A 21,560-nucleotide genomic window follows, 5' to 3' on the forward strand; every position below is an offset into this window, starting at 1 on the left:
ATAGTTGTAATTATAACAGATCAGAATCGAGGAGAAATGATAGAGGCACTAAAGGATAGGGGATGTGATACTCAGTTTGGGTAACTGGGTATTTAAAAGACAACTACATTATATTATAAGTCTTTTGGAATCCTGCTGCAACTCCAATACCACTGGTGTGAAGTGTATATATCTCAATTCAGTGTTAAGTGGAAAGCCGCTGCGATTCCACTTAAATATTAGATTATATGAAAACTCAAAACGTTTCAACTTACTTGATTGAAGCAGCTCAAAAAAGAATGGGAATTGAGAACAACTGAATTTCACGATTATATTGAGAAGAGTGAAATGTGATTAATAGTGGGTTGTGTGAAGAGATTTTTTCCTCGCTAGACAGGAGATAAAATAATAACAAGAGCTCTAAAGTCAAGGAACATAATTTGGTAGAAAAACATCCTCCTCTTCAAATAAAATTATTGACATTTCAATAATTTAGCAACAAATTATATACAAAAATTAATGGAGGATATAAAACAATAGTAACATATTGCTATTTATTTATATCAACAATATCTGCTGTTCAGTTTCAATTTTCAATTTGGACCATTGTCCTTCGATTGGCTGGCATGCTATCAAATTCTTCGCTTCACTAGATCTGTGATAGACCTTCCCGACATTTTTCGTAGCCGGTAGATTTTGGGTAGATTATGATCTTCCCAAACTTCTCTCTGTGGCCTGGTTTCAGATCGTAAAAGAATGAGGTGACTGGAAGGTCACTTTTTCGAAAAAGAGCTTCGCAGTCGATGCATTGAACTCGCGATTCACAGCTAGCAAAAATGAGATCGATTGTACTGGGTTGAGCGCTCTACGGCCTCTCGTCGAAAATTTGAACAGTTGAGTCCAAAATACAACTTTAATTAGTTCACGAATCTAAAGCCTTTGATATCTTGAGAGAATCAGGTCCAGTTCACCGTCCCCGATGTCACCAAAGTTAAATTCCACGATTAATACTTTGTGATTGGATAGCCAAGTGGATATTTTGCAGGCCAATTCAAAAACTTTGTAGTCTTCTTCTGATGCATTCCATTGTCTGTAAACTGATCCCGTGTCTTTTTCGAAGAAAACGGCATCTCTGAGATAGGACCTGGTATTGAGAAGCCTACTCTTGAGCCCTGCTCTTTTTTAAAAATCCTGCTTTTTGAGGCATCTAGTCTTTCTTTGATTTCCGCTAATTTTGTTATTCATTGTTTGCTGAACATTATTTCAATCTTCTCTCTTTGCAGGATTTCCGATTCTTGCTCGTCAGGTGCTTCTTGCTTCTGCTTTTTCTCAATTCTAAATACCTCCATTTGCCCTGGAGGTCCTCGCAGCGAATGAATGAAGTTTTTTTGAAGCTTCCCAAACTCTGTTTCTGGCGTTTTCAATTGCTTGTCGCATTCTTTTGCGCTTGCCTGCGATAGGTCATATGCTAGAGAAATCGACTTAAGTTTATCATTTACGTTGTTTTGTTTTTTCACATTTCTAAAGAGAAGGTCTCTTTTCTATTCACTAGGAAGAACAATTGTCGGAGGTCTGAGTTTGGATCTTCCTCCGTTGTCACAGTTTCTTCCTTTTCCGTTATCATTATCACTCCCTCCTCCCTTGCTATTGTTACTTTGTCCTCCGTTGTCATTTGCACTCCCGTCACGGTTGTTTTTTCCTGAGGCGAATCCTTTTCTCGAGGGTCTCAGAGATTTAGTACTTCAGAAGTCAAAATGTTGAAGACGCTAAGATCTTATTTGGCTCTCTCGCAGAATTTTTACATTGTTGGGGAGTCGGTCAATGATGACATTAGTTTCTCTTTTTGCTTTGTCGTCATTTTCTTTTGTTTCTCTTTCCATTGTCTTTTTCATGATTTCTTGAAAATCTTTTGCAATTGGTATGTTCCTTTTGAACCATCTGTAATCAATCTGGTGCTTTGAGCGTTTCTTTTGAAGGAAGTTTATAGATTTTTGAATTTATTGTTTTCTCGAATGACAGTATCCATCCTGTTCTCAATTAGGTTTGAATTCTGGTCCTTGAGATCTTCCAGTTTTTGCTCGATCACTTTGGCCATTTCATTTTCCAGAATTGATGGCTGCTGTTGGGTTAGGCGTTCCCTTTCGTGTTGTTCACAGATTCCGCAAAGCCAAAACAGGCCACTCATTTTGAAGATAATCGTGAGTGCAGTACCAAGGATGCCGGAGCCGGAATCCGCGTGGTACCAAGCACCGCAAAAAAGCGCTGCATTGTTCAATCCCTTCTATCTAGTTTGCGTGATCCGCAAAAATTTTTTTACCGAGTTCAATCTAGTGTTATGTTTGTGTTGGGACAATGTTGAGGGGACACAGGAGACGCATCGAGGCACTAAAAGCTCTCGCGCCAACAAAGTCGGGCTCCGAGGCACTAAGCAAAGCTTGAGCCAGCAAGAAACTAGACTGGACGCCTTGAAGGCTAATGCAATGCGCCAACAGATATAAACCCTCGAGGCACTGAGCAAGCTCGCGCCAAACGAGGATTTAAGAAGACCACCGGCTTCTTCTTGTCTTTTCCGGAATTGCTTTTGCTGTCTCTTACTTGGCCTGTATTTTTTCTCACAATAATCTTAGGAGACAAGGTGTTTTTTAAGTACGCTAAAACGGCTTCGAGAATTTCTTTTTCTCGATCCGCAATTGAGTGGACTATTTGATGGTCCGCGTTGGTGAGTAATTGTTTCTCGACGTTGATGGTATCAAGTTCGGACTGTTTTAGCTCTGCTAGGATGTTATCGGTTCTTGTTCATTGAAAATAGGCTACCACAATGATTGGGAATTTTAAAGTGGCTAGAGTTCGAATCAGCTCGTTTGTTTGATAGACAGTGGAATTGTTCCTGGAGTGTTTGGAGATTGAGTTTTTTTTTACTTCGTGCCACAGTACGATACCGTTCGACTCTGACAGATCAAATTTTTGCACAATATTCTCCGGCTTCTTATAAATGGGGTTCAAGATCAGCCCCACAAAAAGCGGTGACTTTCTTGAAAAAGTTCTTTTGCCTCTCTGGTTCTTTGATATTGTCGAGCGACAAACAAGAGGGAAAATCATCAATCTTCACTGCATGAATTGAACGGGATCGAGTTCAGCCCCGCGCGCATATGATCTATTTAATACGTTCATCACAACAATTAGGCTAAACAATTATATTACTGAGAAAAGTTTGCTAGTGGCTTTGCCGATAAAGCAATCTCATAACTTAGCCAATTTGAATTTTTACTCATCGGGTGGTCACTTTTTTGCAAAAGTTATAGTACATCAACGCAGCTGACAGGAAATAGAAAACAGACTATTTTGACTAAACTCAAGCTTGTAACCAAGACCAAACAATCTATAACTATCCTTAAAACTACCAACACTGGCATCACTACCCTCAACCTGATGAAATTTTCAATCACGTTTTTCAATATGGTTGTCTGGGTCAAAGTCATTGCAGCGCTCAAGGTCAAAGTTTCTTTTAAGATCAACAACACAGTCGAGGAGAAAGCGCTTCACCGCCATTGGGTTCAAGGAGAGGGACAATTGCCTGACCAATTACGAGGCCAAAGACAAGGTCAAAACTCAAAGCCTGAAAATCAATCCCCTAAAAGAGGTCGTTTTGGTCACAGTCATGTCTTTAATAGGGGTCAAACATCCTACCATACGTTACCTCCACCCTTCCGTCAAAACCAGCCCTCATATAACCAAGATCAATCGACTTTTGCGGTATATCCAAGTCAAAACCACCATCTGGGTCAAGCTTCTGGTCACGTTAACTATCAGGGTCAAAGTCAAATGAAAGGTCAAACATCTGCTCAGCGTTTAGGACGTGTTCAAATTCTATTTGGAGCAGAATTTGGATATAATCAAGGTCAAGGAGGTTGCCAATCGGAAAAGCAAGGACAGACAGTTCAATTTCAGAACCCAAGGAGCAGTCGGACTGCAAAGATATATAGTCCAGAGCTGAGATCAAACTTCTCATCAGGTAAAGTTCAGGCCAGGATAACGGTTGGCCAAGTGAAAATGATCGTTCCTAAACAAAAAAATAAGAAACAATTAGCCAATTGGCAAATTTTTTCCCAACTTGCCCGAATCAACACCTGCCAAGTTACAACAAAAGCGTGGATTTAAATTTTGTTCAAACTTCGTTTTAATCTGAAAATCACATTTTTGTTTTAAACGCACCCAAAAAAAATGTTCCATTAAACTTTATTTAGGTTTTTTTCTCATTTCTCATTTTTTTTCTCAGTTTGCTAAGCTGCCGTCTCACAATAGATCACCATTTTCTAAGTTCTGTCTGTCGGATCAATGGGACATGTTATTTTCTGCTGATTATTCACCAACTGATTAGTTATCAACGGTTCTGATTGAATTGGAAATTTTGAAAACTGATTGAAACAGTGACAATTTTGTAAGTTCTGGAAAAAATTGTGAGTTATGCTCTCAGGTGGATATCAAGGATGATGATTGTTCCTGAATTGTCAAAATGTTTTTTTTTCAGTTAAGCTTTGAGAATGCAGTTGAGCTTCGATTTATCTAATGATGGCAGTGATTGACAACTTTTGGCTATGCTTTTTTTCGTCCCGATTCATTTAACCCCGCATATTTTAGCCCCATATATGTTCATACCTGTATAATTTCACCCCACCAAGTAGCAGTCGACATTGCAGGCATCTTTTGTCATAATTAAAGGATAACTTAGTCCCATCTTCGATTGCGACAATTTCATATCAAGTCCCACGGGCCACTGAGGCATGGCCTTGCCTGCAATGTATGGCCAACTGAATATTTTACTAATTTAATAGTTGTAATTATAACAGATCAGAATCGAGGAGAAATGATAGAGGCACTAAAGGATAGGGGATGTGATACTCAGTTTGGGTAACTGGGTATTTAAAAGACAACTACATTATATTATAAGTCTTTTGGAATCCTGCTGCAACTCCAATACCACTGGTGTGAAGTGTATATATCTCAATTCAGTGTTAAGTGGAAAGCCGCTGCGATTCCACTTAAATATTAGATTATATGAAAACTCAAAACGTTTCAACTTACTTGATTGAAGCAGCTCAAAAAAGAATGGGAATTGAGAACAACTGAATTTCACGATTATATTGAGAAGAGTGAAATGTGATTAATAGTGGGTTGTGTGAAGAGATTTTTTCCTCGCTAGACAGGAGATAAAATAATAACAAGAGCTCTAAAGTCAAGGAACATAATTTGGTAGAAAAACATCCTCCTCTTCAAATAAAATTATTGACATTTCAATAATTTAGCAACAAATTATATACAAAAATTAATGGAGGATATAAAACAATAGTAACATATTGCTATTTACTTATATCAACAATATCTGCTGGTTATCATAATTAAAACGTGTATATGTATTGGTTATTAGAGCGAGTGATATTAATAACATACAATTGTACTGACTTTGCAGGTAAGAAATATTTACCAGCGTATGGTGGAATAACGTTATTCAATGAGAACAATTTTGAGGAATTTATTGAATAAAGGAAAATTAGCACGTTTCCATTAAAACTTTAGTAATGGCATTTTATTAGCAACAGAGTGAATTGTCGAAATGTGAGTTTCTAACTGCATATGAAAAAGAATTGAAGTAATATATCAGCAACTTCCAATGCTGAAAGAATTGAGAATAAATTAAAAGCACACTGTATTGGAATTGTTTTAGTAGATTGTTTAAAATTGTTTTTCAGCTTAAAAAACCCACATGCTCAATTATTATTAATAGTTTGCATAGCTGTAAAGAGTTGGCGAAGCGTACATTGGTCAAATTCGATGGTCGGTGGGACTCACCAGAGGCAAATTGGAGTTCTTTTCCTACACAAGAGGACGAGTTAACACTTTGCTGTACTGAAGCAAATACTGGATTCTTGTGTCGTTGAATTTTTGCATCATTGTTGTCTTCTGGATCAGTTATAGAGATTATATTACTTTGTATTTCGAAGCCCTGGGAGTTAGAGGAATCGTATTGACGTCTCCCAGTCGATGTTGACAGAGTCCACTGGGAAGCTGATGAAGCAGTAGGGTTTTTTTGTTTCGACCTGGTAGAAATTGGTGCTTTGTGTGTTTTCGAGCACTCAGTGAACTAGAAAAATTGCTGTTTGCTGAAAGGACTACGGAAGAGTTGTCCAGCTGACGGTGACGTACTTTCGTCTCATACCTGTACTTTTGCATCAGCTCCTTCATATGAGTACTCATTTTTCCTTCCATTATCTTCCCATAAGGCAAAAGCCCACGTTAAGCCAATTGCCACAAACATGTATTCCGTTCTGCTTATGAGTCGAACTTTGCAAAATCAGGAATACCTGGCTCTTTGATGAGGTGGTCGGGGAGGTGCGAGAGACATCTGACACTGGGGTTAGGGTCTCGTAAAGTCCTTGTAGGTCTTAGGTTGAACTCTTGTTGACTTTTCTGGCAAACCTCAGTTCCATAGAACGTTCGGTACGTGGAATGGCGTTGATCCAATTGTGTTAGAGGATGAAACGGGAGACGGATTTGTTCTTGTCACTGTTGTGTCTGCGTACTGCATCCACTTGGGCCCGTATCATTGCCTCTTCTATCAATAAGTTGCTTCTGTCAGTAATCACCCAACCATTGTCATCCAGAAAATCAGTAACGGGGATGGTATAATTGTCTAAATAGAGATTTATAATACTTTCATCAGACAAAATTATTCAATTGTGTTTGGTACTTATATTGCTAAGTGGTGTATTCTGCCGTTTGCCACAGTGTACTTGCAAAGGTGATACTTTTGTGATCTTCTGTTTCCGGATACGTCTTTGATATACTGTTGCTTTAATTTGAGGAATTTAGTGTAAATGTGTTCGGTTTACATACACCCCAATCTTCTTTAAATTATGTGTATAAAATTTCGAAAAAAACAATTGCTCTATGATCATTAGCTGGTGCAGTATTTATATTTCTGTTGTCGTTTTTACAGAATATTTTAATTTTATTTCCAATGAGACATCTTGCTTGACCTAAACGGATATTTCGAGGTACACCGTAAATGTGTATAAATTTTTCTAAAAATTTCACAACATTGAGACCATCCGCCCATTCGAAGATCTCTATTGTTGGTACTTTGAAAATCGGTCATTACATGCAAGAAAATGGGCTTCTTGTGTTTTTTCATTTAATATTGGTCCCAGAAAACTTTTTTGTTTCTACGTTTGGTTCAGACCAATTTTCTGTCTATCCTAATTTTGGGTCCCGTATTGCAGATATAAGATTCTCAGGCAAATCAGTACAGGGTTTACACTTTGAGGCCTTGTTCAAAATTTCCCGATGCATCATGGGCCAGAATGTTTATTTGCGAAGGGATATCATCACCCGGTTGCCAGGTTGTGTCGTGTGTAGTTACTCTGGATTGAGGTTAGGTTGTGTCGTGTGTATCATTTCCTAGATTGACTTTGGGTTGGCCACGCGTTTGTTTATATAGACGCATACCGAGCAACAATGGAGGTCCTTCCGGTACATTTGTAGATAAAAATTTACATCTTTCCAGTACCACACCTCTTTAAGGATAGCACATTTAGTCGTTAGTACCGCCAGAAAATTTTTTGTGATTAGCTGCATGAAGTTACTTTGTCAATTGTTTTTTCACGGACAATTCAATAGCGGATGACGATCGCTCCATTGATGTACTTGAAACGTTGACGTTTGATTTAGGTTTTGACTGAAAAGTCACAAGTCCTAACTTAGTGGGGGAGTAATTGTTGGTGTATTTGTACTTGTTGGATTGACAATTTAGTTGGTATTGCGCTGCGTTTACAGAGTTAACTTGTACCCACTGATTGGCGTGATGGTTGAAGGCGATGAAGTATTAGTGGCACGAGTTCAATTTTCGTTTTTTACAGCGTTAATCTGTTTTGATTGACCAATTGACTTAGAGGAATTTGTGTAAATTGCCTCAAAAAAGTCACAATTGGGGCAATTGTGGCAACTGCAAATTCATTTTCATTTTTGGTAGTAACTTTCATGATTTGGTTGGCAAAAAATACAGTCTACCAGGTCCGTTTTTGCGCCTGAAATATGTTCAATGACCAAAATCAAATGATGGTAAATGATCAACCCAACTTTTCATCCTACTTTTGTAGATTTTTTTAAACGGTGTTTTTTCATGGTTGATAATAAAGCCCGATAATCAGTTTTTACAGGAAAAAAGATTTTTCCGAGAAGATAATAATTAAATTATTTGACGGAACAAACAACTCCTAAAAGCTCCAATTCGTGGACACGCAATCTCTCCTTTATGCTAATAAAGAAACTTGATGCGAAAGCTACTGTGTGCCATCCTGTAGGTGAGCGTTCTTCTAATTCAACACCTAATTCGGAGCCAGAAGCATTGCATTCGACCCGGGTTTAAAAACTAGGATTAGAGTGGTGGATATTTTTTGTTGCTTTTGCAACCTGATTCATAATGTAATCCCAATGTAGTTTCTAATTATCATTCCATTCAAACTTTATATATCTCATTAGAAGAGGACGTAGTGGATTATTTAATTGAGAGAGATTTGGAATAAAGTTTCCTAGATAATGTACTCAACCTCAGAAAGAACTTAATTGTTTAAAAGGTTTAGGTTCTGAAAAATTTAAAGCTGCCGACGTTTTCGTTTCAAGTGACAATAATCTGAGTTGACTTAATTTATAGCCAAGCCATTCATTTTTTTTGCGAAATGACCCCTAGGAAAGTTACCTCAAAGATTATCTTCGTCATGTTTTTCAAAACATTTATAAACTAATTTTAGATGTTCCTCTTGTGATCCTCGACTAACATTTATGATGTCAAGCAAGAAACAAGGAGTGCTTCTGCAATCAATTAATGTGAAATTCATTGCATTATGTAAATCTGCCCGCTTATCACTGAAATCATAGAAAGCTGTAATAAAGCGACATGTACCGCTTACGATAATGAAGTTTCAATGGCGTGACGTTTCCGGGTTCAAATTCAGCTGGCTGTAGATGTATTTCAATTACAGTGTTGCAAAACATGCTCTCTTATCCTTTGCTGGAGAATCGATATTTTGTTTCATCGTGACTATTAAATTATCATTTTTTGGTATCTGAACATTTTTTTAATGAATGTATTTAAGTTACATTTTAGAGTCGAGTGACATTTTAATGGTTTTGTCGCTTTTCACGGCGATAACGACTAAGAATTTGAAATTTTTGCCCAAAAACTATTTATTTTTATAATATGCCTTATGTCTATAAAATTTTGAAGTTCAATGTTAAATGAATTTTGGAGATTTACAGGAAAACGGCGGCTTTTTTATGAGTGGGTGTAATTTTTTTGAAATGTTGATTTGACAATGTGTTTAGTTGGCATTAAATTAGTGATTTGATTGAATGAAAGAGCGACATGAGTGTTGAGCTAGGTCTCTAGCAATAACAGGCGACCAACCATCTTCAACAACAGTTATTTTAACTTTCTCAGCTTTCGAGACAAATATTTGACTGTTTTGAACATTAAACCCATAATTTTGATTGCTTCGTTTGATAAGTTTTCAGATACTGGTTTGCTGGAATGTCCATCCAATAACTTTGTTCAACTTTGTCGACTACTACGTTAGCTAGACTTTTCTGTATTTTTGTGCAATTTCTCCTTGAATGCACTAAAGCTTTGATTTCAATTTGTTTCAACATTCCCAAATTGTTCTTGAATGTTTACAGTTTCTACTTCACGTAAAGTTTGATTGTTTTTTGCATTTGACTTCTTTTAAATGAACGTACTCATGATTGAATTTTAGAGTAGAGGTCTATTTTAACGGTTTTGTCTCTTTTCAAACGATTAAGAACCTGAAACTTTTGTCAGAACAACTATTTAGTTTTATGATATTCTCTTTTTCTATAAGTTCAAGGCTTACTGAATTTTAAAGGTTTACAGGAAAATGGCTGCTTTTTTGATAAGTGGGTTTAATTTGTTTTTGTAATGCTGATTTGACAAGGTGTTTACGGGACTTAAATTTTTAGATATATTTCAGGTACTGCTTTGCTAGAATATCCATTCAAAAGCTATGTTAAACTTTGTTGATTACTGTATTAGCTAAATTTTTCTGAATTACTGTGCTAACTGTTCCTGAATCCACCAATGCTTTTACTTCAGCATTCACAAACTGTTCATGAAAGCTTACAAATTTTCACCCACGTAAGCTTTGATTGTTTTTATGAAGGCAACACTATTGACCCTTGGATTTGTTGTCATCCACATTGTGAACTCTGGGTTTTTGTTTCCAATTCTTATTAATTTTTCTACAATTTTTGGCAAAATGGTACGGTGTGCCATAATTCTTGCATTGTTTTACCTGGGCCGGACAATCCTGCCGATGGGTTGGCGACCGAGTGTTTCCAGAAATGGGACAGTGATTTGGTTTCCGCAAATTGTGCTCTTGAAGCGACCGATAGTTGTCATGTTGATTTTTGTAACTTCAATGCACGTTGATTACCGAAGGCTTTGTTCCAGACTGTTTCTTCAGTACTATGAGAGATTTTCAGTTAATTGTGTATCCCCATTTCAATTTATTTTACCAGTTCTAAAGCGTTTTTTAATGGTTGTCGTTTCCTTAGGCAACTCCACTCCCTAATTATGTCAGAGAAACGGTCTTCCTGTCGCAAATGTTTCATGGACGGTCTCCACGAAGGATTCTTGTGGCTGCATTCTTTTTGGCTTTTGTTCCTCCACATGATCTTCAGTTGCCCGCATTTTAAACGTCGATCAAGCTCGCTTTGAGCTCTACTATTTTCCACACCCACTTTCTACCATTTTTCCACATTTTCCAGCGTAGAGGCGGTTACAACGTCAGTTTATCTCAGAAGGGTTCAATCCCAAGAAGTTCTCGTTCTTTTGTTGCTGATCCAGTACCACTAGTGTGAAATGGACTTATTTCAATTCAGTATTTAGTGGGAGCCGTTGCAATTCCACTTAGATAATAGATTTTAATGAGACTCGATAAGTTTCTGCTTACCCGATTGATGCGGCTAAAATAGTAAGAGAATTGAGAGAACAACTGAATTTGGCGATTATGTTGAGAGGAGTGAAAACTACTAAAAAGTGGATTTTGTGAAGAGATCCATTCCTCGCTACACAGCAGGTAAAATCAACTTTTCGTAACAAGAGTATGAACAAATTATAAATTCAAGGAAATTATTTTTGATCAGAATTATCCTCTGTACCACTGCACAGGGCTGAAAAAGTGTGATACGCCAAATGATCAACACCTAATAACCAGTCCACTTCACACTGAGTTCTAACTGATTAGGGCCAGGGGTAATAAAAGTATTCGAAAACATTTAAATTTTTGAGTATATTAGTAACAAGGCGGCTCGCTAATGTGCGATTGCACATGATGTTCCGACCCGAGCTCATCTACATTTTTGACTTAATTGTCAACCAAATGAAGAGATAACAAAAATAGATGTTTGAATTTTAAAAAAATGCTACATTTTAAGTTAATTAAACACACTAAATTCTGCTTCGATGAAATAGCAATCATAGGTTGCATTCATGTGACATCAATAACTCATCACAATAAGTCGTATGGCAAAGAAAAATACATCAAAACCACGAAATTTTTGAGAAAGCCCATAGTATCAAAGTTAAAAAATTCTACAGCTTTCAACGGAAGGCATTTAATACGCTAAATTATGCCTAGATGATGTGACGACTAGGATGTTTGTCATTCAACATTTATCGATAAGACATTACAACAAGTCATTGACTATGAAAACAACAACAAAAACAGGCAAAATTCAAAAGTTCGGTAGAAAATTGAGAGAAGAAAGTGTCGAAGATATTTATACCATAAGCTTTTTTCTCTGAAAACTTTTTCAACGATCCATTGAACGTCTTCACTAAACCAATGGGAGCTATCAAAATTAGGATAATGTAAAACGATTTCAAAAGGAACCAAAATTACTAAAAAAAAATCCGAAAGTAATAAAAATTATGAAAACTCGTGCACCGAAGTAAAAAAAACCAATAGTTAGAAGACAAAACCGCTAACTAGATAAATTGTTGCTGATGTAGAAAAAAGCGGTTCTGTCATTACCGAGACTGACTTACAATCCAGGAAACTAAGCTTAAGATTGATTTATGTTCAAAAAAAATAAAAATGAATTTTTAAAGTCTTAACAGCCATTAAACTCAAAAGCTTTCATAGGAATTCAATGAATACACTCAGCTATGCCACGATGTGAATACAAGGATGTTTATGATGCCTAGGTAATCAATGAGACATCACAATATGTTTTATGACTATGAAAAAAAACAACAAATACAGGCAAAAACCAAAATTCCTTTAGAAAAATGGGAGAAGAAAGTGTTGAAGCCATTTAAACCATATTTTCTTCTCAACAAATTTTATCTATGATCCTTTGGACGTCTTCACTAAAAGGCACATGTAGCCATCAATATTAGGATGACGTGATAAGATTTCAAAATGAACCAATAACACGAAATGTCCAAAAAATTTTTAAAAAAAATTTGAAATCTTGTGGCATTGAAGATGTATAACCAATAGTTATTTGATGAAGCCGCCAATGAGATTAACTTATGTTGCAGTGGTATGAAGGAGTTCAATCTTGTTTTTACTGAGACGAACTTACAGTTCACAAAAATAAGTTTATGATTTACTAATTTCAAAAAACTAAAAATTTATTTTCAAAGTTTTAACAGCCATTAGCTGTCCACTCACAGCACTAGATAGATTCACTTAATGCTCATTAGCAAATCTATTAAACCTTATGTCAACAAGTTTATGCCATAGGATTATAAAACTTTAGCAAAACCTCAAAAAAAACAAAATTTCATTTGAAATTACGAAATTTGAGATACGAGTCCAAAAAAAAACATGAGTGATCCCTTCGAAACAAATTTTTTGTTCATTCGGTTTCATTTGATCGTAAAAGAGGTTTGTCATTAACGGAACTTCGATATTAAAAGTGTCTAGTAGTCTCTAGGTGACTTGAAAAAGCAAAAAAATTGCAAAATTTTCTAAAAAAAGAGCTCACAAACCTAATTCGAATTTTTTTAAATATTAAACTTCCCTCTAAGACTAGAACTAGTCTTTATTATCTCCTTTCGTCTATTAAAAACCTAAAATTTATTTACTTTTTGGCGTGAAATCTAGTTTTGAATAAAATTTTTTGTAGAAAAAACGTTATTTCGAACGAAAATTACGGTAAAAGTGAACAAAAGTGAACCAAATATCCAGTGTTCACATGAAACTTTAAACCTCGATAACTCCTCGAAAAAAACGAAATTCAAAAAAATCTTTTTAATTTCGAATTCTACGCTGGACGAGCTTTTTAAAGATACCACGCACATTTCTCTACGATGAATATATCGGTCGGCCAAAATTCACGGAACAAAAAAAACCCATTTGAGTATATAGTTCCTCCCCCCCCCCACAAGTGGGGTCGGAACAATAATTTCATGATAGTAGCACGCTTTTTAATTGCTAATGGTTACAATATTATCCCTTAAAGAAGGGTATGTAGCTGTTGAAATGGGTCATTGTGATACGGCTAAGATTTCTACATCAGAAAAGACGGTAGACACAAATTTACACACAAGAAAGGTAGTCTTTGATGGATATTAAGCCCTCGATATTAAACCTCCCCAGCCCCCCCCCATTGTATATTGTTTAATGTTCTGTCGCAAATTGCCGTGAGGACAAATACTAATTGGCCAATAACTTGGGGGTCGGGAATTATTTTGGGCTGGGTGGGTGATGGGGGATGGAGTTGGAATGTTGGAGTACAGATTAGAGATAGTTGTTCCTAAGAGTGATTCATATCCCTAAATTGATATAAGTTCTGTTCAATTTTTGATGGAGCATATAAATGGTACGTGTTCCTCTTCTAGAATGTTCATAAACTGATTCGGATCATTAGAGTACTCAATTGGACTCAACCCGATCATTTCCAGAGCTGCAGCTGGAAAATTGATAGTTACAGAACATCTGCCACACCAAAAAATGTCCGAGCTGGGTATTATGTCCTCTGTTGGTGTTATCCACTCAAGTGACACATCTGACGCCAGTCCGAAACACATAAAAATACGGAATTCCTGACAAGACCGTCTTTTTCATGTCATTGAATTTTTCCATGAGGGCTTTAGCCGTGTCACCCAGGTCGCCCAGAAGTTCTCCGTTATGATTGTTGCAGTGTGTTTCTGCATCTGACCATGACCGGTTTTCAAGAACCCACAAAACTCTCTCTGTAGTTGCCCGCCTGTTGCACCCTTTGCAGTTGGAGTTCATAATTTGATTCTTCCCCCCATCAACGCAGTTCCCAACCAATATTTTATCCCACAAAAGCGGGTTGCCCTCTGTTGTTTCAAAAGTAACCCCCCAACTCCAATGGAACTGATCAGATGGGTTTGTGCAGCTTTCCTGGAAACAATGCTCCCTTTTTGGGTCAATCTGAACACAGTCGTCGGGAGTCCCCGAATAAACGCAACCTTCGCTAAACTGCCACGAAGCCTCGTCAACATCGCCGCTCGCTGCCGAGTTCAACTCGCAAAGTTTTCCATGGCAGAAGTTGAAAGAATTGCAGTAGAGTTCTCGTCGGCATAACATTGCACATCTTATCTTACCTTCTGTTACGTGTGAAGAAATTTTGAATCCTAGCAGTTGCTGGTTTAGTCTGACGTCATCGAACAAAACTGATCTCACTCTGTGCTGACAAAATGCGCCCATATTTGACATTCGAAGCCAGAATAAAAAATAAAGCAAAAATATCAAAAATTTGACAGACGACTTTGTTTTCTTCATCTTCGAATACCTAAAATATGGGAAAATGCAGATATTTATTCACTTTTTGTCTCAATCATGTATCTTTATTGTGTAGAAGTTTTTTCTTTGTGACACGTAACTTTATATAATTCCAAAAAACGCAAAAAATATCCCCCCATGCTGGATTAGATAACCGGAAACGTGACTCTGACATTTTTCCGGTGATCGATAGGATTTTTAAAATATGTTTTTAAACTTTAGGCTCACTAGGGTCATTTTAAAAAATAAACAGTTTATTACAAACGTTTGAGAAAATAGGTTAAATTTTATAAAATTTACATTACATTGAGGTTGAACGTTGAAATATAAAATTAAGCTTACAAGTCCAAATTTTGCTGTCATTGGTTCTTTACAGGAATCACTAAAAGATTTTAATATTATTTAAAGAACATTTATTGAACATTTGCAGCGCTTTTTGCCAAAGTAAAACGCCAAGGCTGGAAAAAACAGAAAGTTGGCGAGCATTAGAGTTTACTCATTTTCCATTTTTTACTTTGTGATTGAGTGATTTCATTGATCTAATTGAAAGTTCAGATTTGGAGCAACAAGCAAATCAAAGATGTCCAAAGCAATCAAACAATTCGAGAACTTTTAGAATAAAATAACTGTCTAGAAATTTTAGCTGCTGTATTTAAAAAAACTATGGAATTGAATTGAACTAAAATCCTGTAAAAAGTATGCTTAAAACATCCTGAAGTTTTTGGCAAGAAATTACTAGACGTTATTTGATAAAAGGAAAATGACGTGACTTCACTACTAAACAAAATATTAATAATCTTATAAACAGTAATGATTTGAAAAAGAAAACCATAACTTTATTTCGAAAAAGTCAATAGAAATTGTGATTGAAGAACAAAAATCACATTCTGGCATCCTTTTTTTCGCATCCTTGATTTTTTGTTGTTGAAGGACTGGTACAAATGTTTAATATCATCTTTTAAACGGGGAAAAATTAATCGGAGCATAAAATGACTTCTCAAGCTTTTCATTTGGAAGTTTTGCATTTTTAGCCGAATGTTGGCTAAACCAAGAATGATATAGAATCGAAAAGGGGTATGAGAAAACTCTGGCTACAACATTTTTTCCAATCAAGCTCTGAATCCAATCAATGGATTATTTATGAATCCTCAATGTCGAAAAATTATGCTGACTTAACTTATGAATGAATAATATGTAAGAAAATAAGAATTCTGGACTTTATTTTGATGGAACTGAAAAACTCTTTAGCGAATATTCTAAGTCTTTGAAATATCAACTCAAAATGCTGGTATGATCAAGATTGGTATTTAATTGAGTTTCTCAGGATGGCACCCAAAAACGAACTAAAACATTTTTCAGGGAAGTTCGATTGGTGAAACAGGATAAAGCCATTTCTTTATAAAGTCGTTTCAAAAAACAAAACAAACATAAAATTCAGTACATGTTTAGTTGTTACCGAGTAGAAGTAGAGCAATTATTGTATTAGTGTCTTCCTTTTGCATGAAAGTTTATCTCAAAAGGGTTATTTTTCGTCCGCTTAAATGATTTCACTTTTTTAAAATTGGCGTCGCTATTTTTTCATAACAATTATTGAGAAAACTTGCAGCCAAACCAAAGACCTTATACCTTAGCATTACTTAGAAATTGAAAATAAAAAACGAATAAATTCTGATTTGTATATTCCTACACAAGGCGTTTTTCTTCGTGAACTTATAAACTTCCGTAATTTTTGATGAAGCACTGATTCATGCAAAATATAATTAAGTAGAATATTGGTAGAAATTGTATAAAATAGGTTTTTCAGGTATTTGTCAAGAGTAGTCTTATCTTACATCGATTTAACCCCCTAAAAATGCCCCCCCCCCCTAATCTTACATTTTTGATACCTTTTTCTAAACGTTGAATTGATGTAATTTCACCACTAAGTTAAGCGGTGAATTTATGTAACTTCAAGCGCATTCACCGCTTATCTCATACAATTTGAACATTTTTTAAGCGGTGAATTTATATAAAATCACTGCTAAATTCAGCGGTGAAATTATGTAATTTCACCGATACCAGGTGATAAATTTTTTGTCACCGCATTAACCGCCTGATTTATGTAATTTCACTCCATTCACCGCTTCTCTTACAAAATTTTCCGCATTCACCTCTTATATTGCAATTTTTGCGTTAAATGATGATGACCCTTGACCCGGGTTTATTCACGTTGTCATTTGAGTTGAGAACATGTGCGAAAAATGTGAAAAGAAGTGAATGAATCTTGCTCAGCTCACGTTTTCTGCTCCTTTTTAGAACCAGACATCATGTTCTTGTCGATTTTTGTTTATCTGTTGTTAAATTCGAGGCCAAATTTCGTTTAAAGCTAATGAAAAAGATTTGAAGAATTTCGAAGAACTGACCAACTGTCAACGGTATGCCAACTAAAAATACTAATTGGCGAAAACACCAACAAAAATCAAAACTGTTTGCAGTTTTTTAATCTTTTATAGTGAGTGAAATACTTTTCCATTCGAAGCCAGGTGAAATGAAGTGGTCGAAATGGAAAAATTCTAGCAAGAGCGTTACGGTACTGAATTGAGAATTTGTTAGTAGCTTCCACAACATTTTGCTTGCTACAGAAATTATCTTGTTTACTAAGTAGACATACAAGAGTCCTTTGACAGAGATCGAATTCAATCAACATCAAAATCACTCAATAGTCTTTTAAGCCAAGATGAGAGTTTTTCTTCTTAAAAAGTGTCTTCATTCTCAATAGCAGTAGCAGTTACGAAGCAAAACTTAAGATTACTTAATGTATTATCTATAACTCGTTATTTTATCGTGAACAGAAACAGACATCTTTTATCGAATACTTAAGACTTCGCAGATGAAATGAAAAGCTACTCATAAAGTTTAATTCGAGAACCTTTCGCAGACGCCAGAAAATATGAATTAGAACTGATTTCTATCTAATTTTTTGTTGTTTATTCCAGTTCATTAAATTAACAATTAATTAGTCTACGGAAGAAGTGGCCTCAAAAACAAAACTATAATTGATGATGATGAAAAAGCTGATTCATTTGACACTTTAGAGTGGAAACATTTGGTATTATCAATATCAAATTGCATCAAATCAATGAATACTTTCATTTGGAAAACGAATCAAAATTTAACGGAAATTCTTTTGAATTTACCAGCTGGTAGCAAATAAGATAAGTTTAAGCAAAATTCATGTCTTACTCAGAGCACTTCAATGTATTTTGACGTGAACTAGATAAAGCTGATCACGGTTTTTTTTTAGTTTTCCCTGACAGATTTCACTCATTTGAAAAGCGAAACCTAATTAGTTAGTGCAAGGTATTACAGTTTGTCAGTTGTAAACAGAGAAGATTATAATTATTATATTTCAGATTATTCCTCATTTTGATTACGAGTTCAATAATTTTTCAACCAAAAAGAAAAAGAGAAAAAAACATGGTTTGTTTGGATGAGTAGTTATGGTGAATCTGCCTCCAAAGTTTGGTCGGATCCTTCAAATGACTGTTGAAATATTTTCGTGCATTTCGCTTTTGCATTTTCTGAAGTCTGCCTTGTCACCAAGATCAATCACTCCGATTGTTTTATTTCTACACTAAGATTTATTTAGATTCTGTAGAATTTTCAGATTTTTCATAAGTTGATGGTTAAATGTCGATATTTTTTCTCTGTTTCTTTTGTCTCAGTTAATTTTCCCAGAGTATACCGGCCGTTAGTCTTACTAAAATCTTGTCAGATACTCACAAGCGCATGTTATATTTGCAAGATTATTGCAAAGCAATGTAATCGTGCAAGATCTTGCAGGACGACGTTAAATTTTATGGCCATGCAAGAAGGTATTAATCTGCCAAGATTCTTGCGAGACTGGTGTTAATCTTGAAAGATGATGTAAAATAAAGTATTATCTTGAACAAATCTAGCAAAATTCTTGAAAGATTTTCGAAGTTTAACATCTGGAAACTATTCGGAAGCATATCTGGTTGCCGGTGCTTTTGATAAATTTTATAAGACGATATTCACGGTGATGAACAAGACTATAAAAATTAAATTGTGATTTATTAATTATTTTGGCGGAATGTTACTATTGCTGCAAAAACTGCCACTTGATTGAAAATCTTAAGCATTTACAAGAAAAACACAGGACGCAGTTAAAGTATTATCATTTGCCAAAAATCAAAATAAAAAACTGAAATGAAACGAGTTTCAGGGGAAAACCAGAGTGTTATAATGTTTTCACTCTTAATGAACAGATAGATCTATTGCATTGCGGAACTAATTAACTTTGAAAAATTTGTAATCATTCAGGCCGAGTTGCGATTATTAAAATTTTGAGACTGGAAAAGTGTCATAAAAAACTCAAATAAACTGCCCGGAAATTTTGACCTTCTCCATCATTCATTGAACTTGTGCTTTATTATAAGCTTTCAACTTCATTCGATATAATCTTTATGAAAAATGTTCCCAAAAAGGCCAAAAATTCAGGATTCTGAGTCAGATTTGAAAACAACGGAGCATACTAGACTAGAGTCAGTGAAAAGTCTTGCCATTTTTTTAAACGAAAATTAATCCACCATTCGGGCAAAAGTTAGCTATAGGTGAAATTGAAAAAAAGGAGAAAGACTATTTGAATAAAAGAAATGGGGAATTCAAATTTTATATATATAAAAAAATAATTTTCTGGCGTCGTTTTCTCTCAGTCAGTATTGAACAGTCTATTTATTAATGATCTCTTGACCACAATCGAGTTTTGGTTGTTTTGAGGACCTCGGATTGTTGTTTTGTAAACATGGTCTAAAATACACAAAATTTTTTGTCTGACTATATATAATCTGGTCGAGCAATCTGATTGGCAGACTTCTGACGAAGTAGACAACTCACTATCCTCCATCCCCGAAAGCCTGAATCTCTGTTATCAAATTTTTCGGGTAGCAATAATCGTTAAATGTCATAAACACATTAAAAAGAAAATTGTTCAGTTCAATTTTTCACACATGTGAGGAGATTAAACCAAAAGTAAAAAACGAAATGTTACTCTTTCTCAGATGTTTATTGTAATTGTATAATTTTTGCAAAAGCAAATCGGACTAAGAAAAGGATTCTATATTAGGATAAAATATACTTGCAAGCGCGCAGAAAAAAAGCTTCGTCCCTCATTTACCGTATTGATTTATTCACAAGGTTCCGTTCACCCGCCAAGCCGACCGAAAATGAGGCTGAGTTTTTTCCCGTGTTAGGGTCCCATTATTATCCACTAGTGGTCCACTACAATTTCACTGTACAACGAATCCCTCCAGTGATTCAATAAAATGTTATTATGGTACAACTTTCACAAGCGTTTCACTGGAATTCGATTGATGCGATTGCATTTTAAGTGAAAACTTCGAATCACTAAAAAATTCCGTAGCACGTCATGAATGTGTAATAATTTGTATTCTTGTACACTTCGGACGCCAGTAATAAGACGTTCGGAAGGTGAAAAGAGCCTTAAGCTAGTATTCCAGTCAAAACATACTGGAAAATCTCATAAGTCGGTTTATGAACTTGACGCGCCAATTTTCCAACAGTAAATCAACTAGTTCATCATAACCATTGTTATTTTTAGCTCGACTGGAATCCTCATTGCTAAAGTGCTCATTGCTGGAATTCATATATGAAAAGATCATCAAGAACATCAACTCCATTAAAACGAAAAAAAATAGTCCCAGACGAAATATTCTCTACTGAATAAAGAGTTAAACAAATGCGCATAAATAAACAAAAAACTCCTTAGATTATGCGTATGATTTATGATTGTTTTTCATTGTATAAATATTAGGCGGAATACACCATAGTTTTTGCCAAGTTGTGTATTTTGAACTGATAGATTATTTTTGTTAAATTTTTTTCAGATAATAGTACAATTGTTTCGATTTTTGTGTTGGGAGAATTTATGCGAGTATTTTGTCTGGTTTTATTTTACTATTTTACTATTTACTATTTTCAACAGTTTTATCTGGAAACAGACAAAAAACTCTTTCTCTACCTTTTTGAGGGCAACGAAGTTAGATAAACCTTCGACAGATAGCATTTGCGTTTCGTAATCAAGCAACTAACAAAATTGAGGATTTGAAATAAAATAAAATCAGCACCAATAAAAATCAAATTATGACAACTGATAGATGGAATTTCATTGACTATTATGCAAAAAAAGGGAGAAAGTTAGGGGAGGATACAAAATGAAAAAATAATTGTCAGCAATACATATAACATCGAAATGCAACGCTAAAGTTTACGATAAAAAGTTGAGCTTACGAAGCACCTAATAAAATTAAGGTTTTAAAATTAGAGACGAGAGCCACGGAGAAAACGGGTGACAACAAATATTCCAATAATAATCATATTGAAGAGAAAAAAAGCTCTAAATATTTCGAAAAAAATAAGGCTCTTTTTGGTGTCAATATAGTATTGAAGCATGGACAGCGTGAAAATTAATACAATCCTTGTATTAACGTCAATTTTCGAAATTTTGAATATTAATTTTTGAATATTAATAAATCAAATTTTGAATATATTAAATGGATAGGGAAGTCAGTTTTTCATCAACGGTTTTTCGATTTGCTTTTTTTCGAGTCAGTAAAACAGTCTTTGCTAAAAAAATTTTGGTCAATTTTGCTAAAGTGCGTTTAAAAATGGAATAAATGCAAATGAAATCCGGTCAGTAAGAAACGATTCATTATTTAAAGAGACATTGAA

The 21,560-nt window shown here is 35.2% G+C and overlaps 1 protein-coding gene across 2 annotated transcripts in view; it reads left to right on the top strand.

Annotated features, from left to right (window-relative positions):
• The window catches only part of LOC142339055 (T-complex protein 1 subunit eta-like), a 235,886-nt gene that overhangs the window by 177,000 nt on the left and 37,326 nt on the right, over positions 1 to 21,560 (top strand). The window lies entirely within an intron of this gene.

This window comes from Convolutriloba macropyga, chromosome 5 (genome assembly GCF_964194025.1).
Source record: "Convolutriloba macropyga chromosome 5, txConMacr16.3, whole genome shotgun sequence".
Lineage (NCBI taxonomy): Eukaryota > Metazoa > Xenacoelomorpha > Acoela > Convolutidae > Convolutriloba > Convolutriloba macropyga.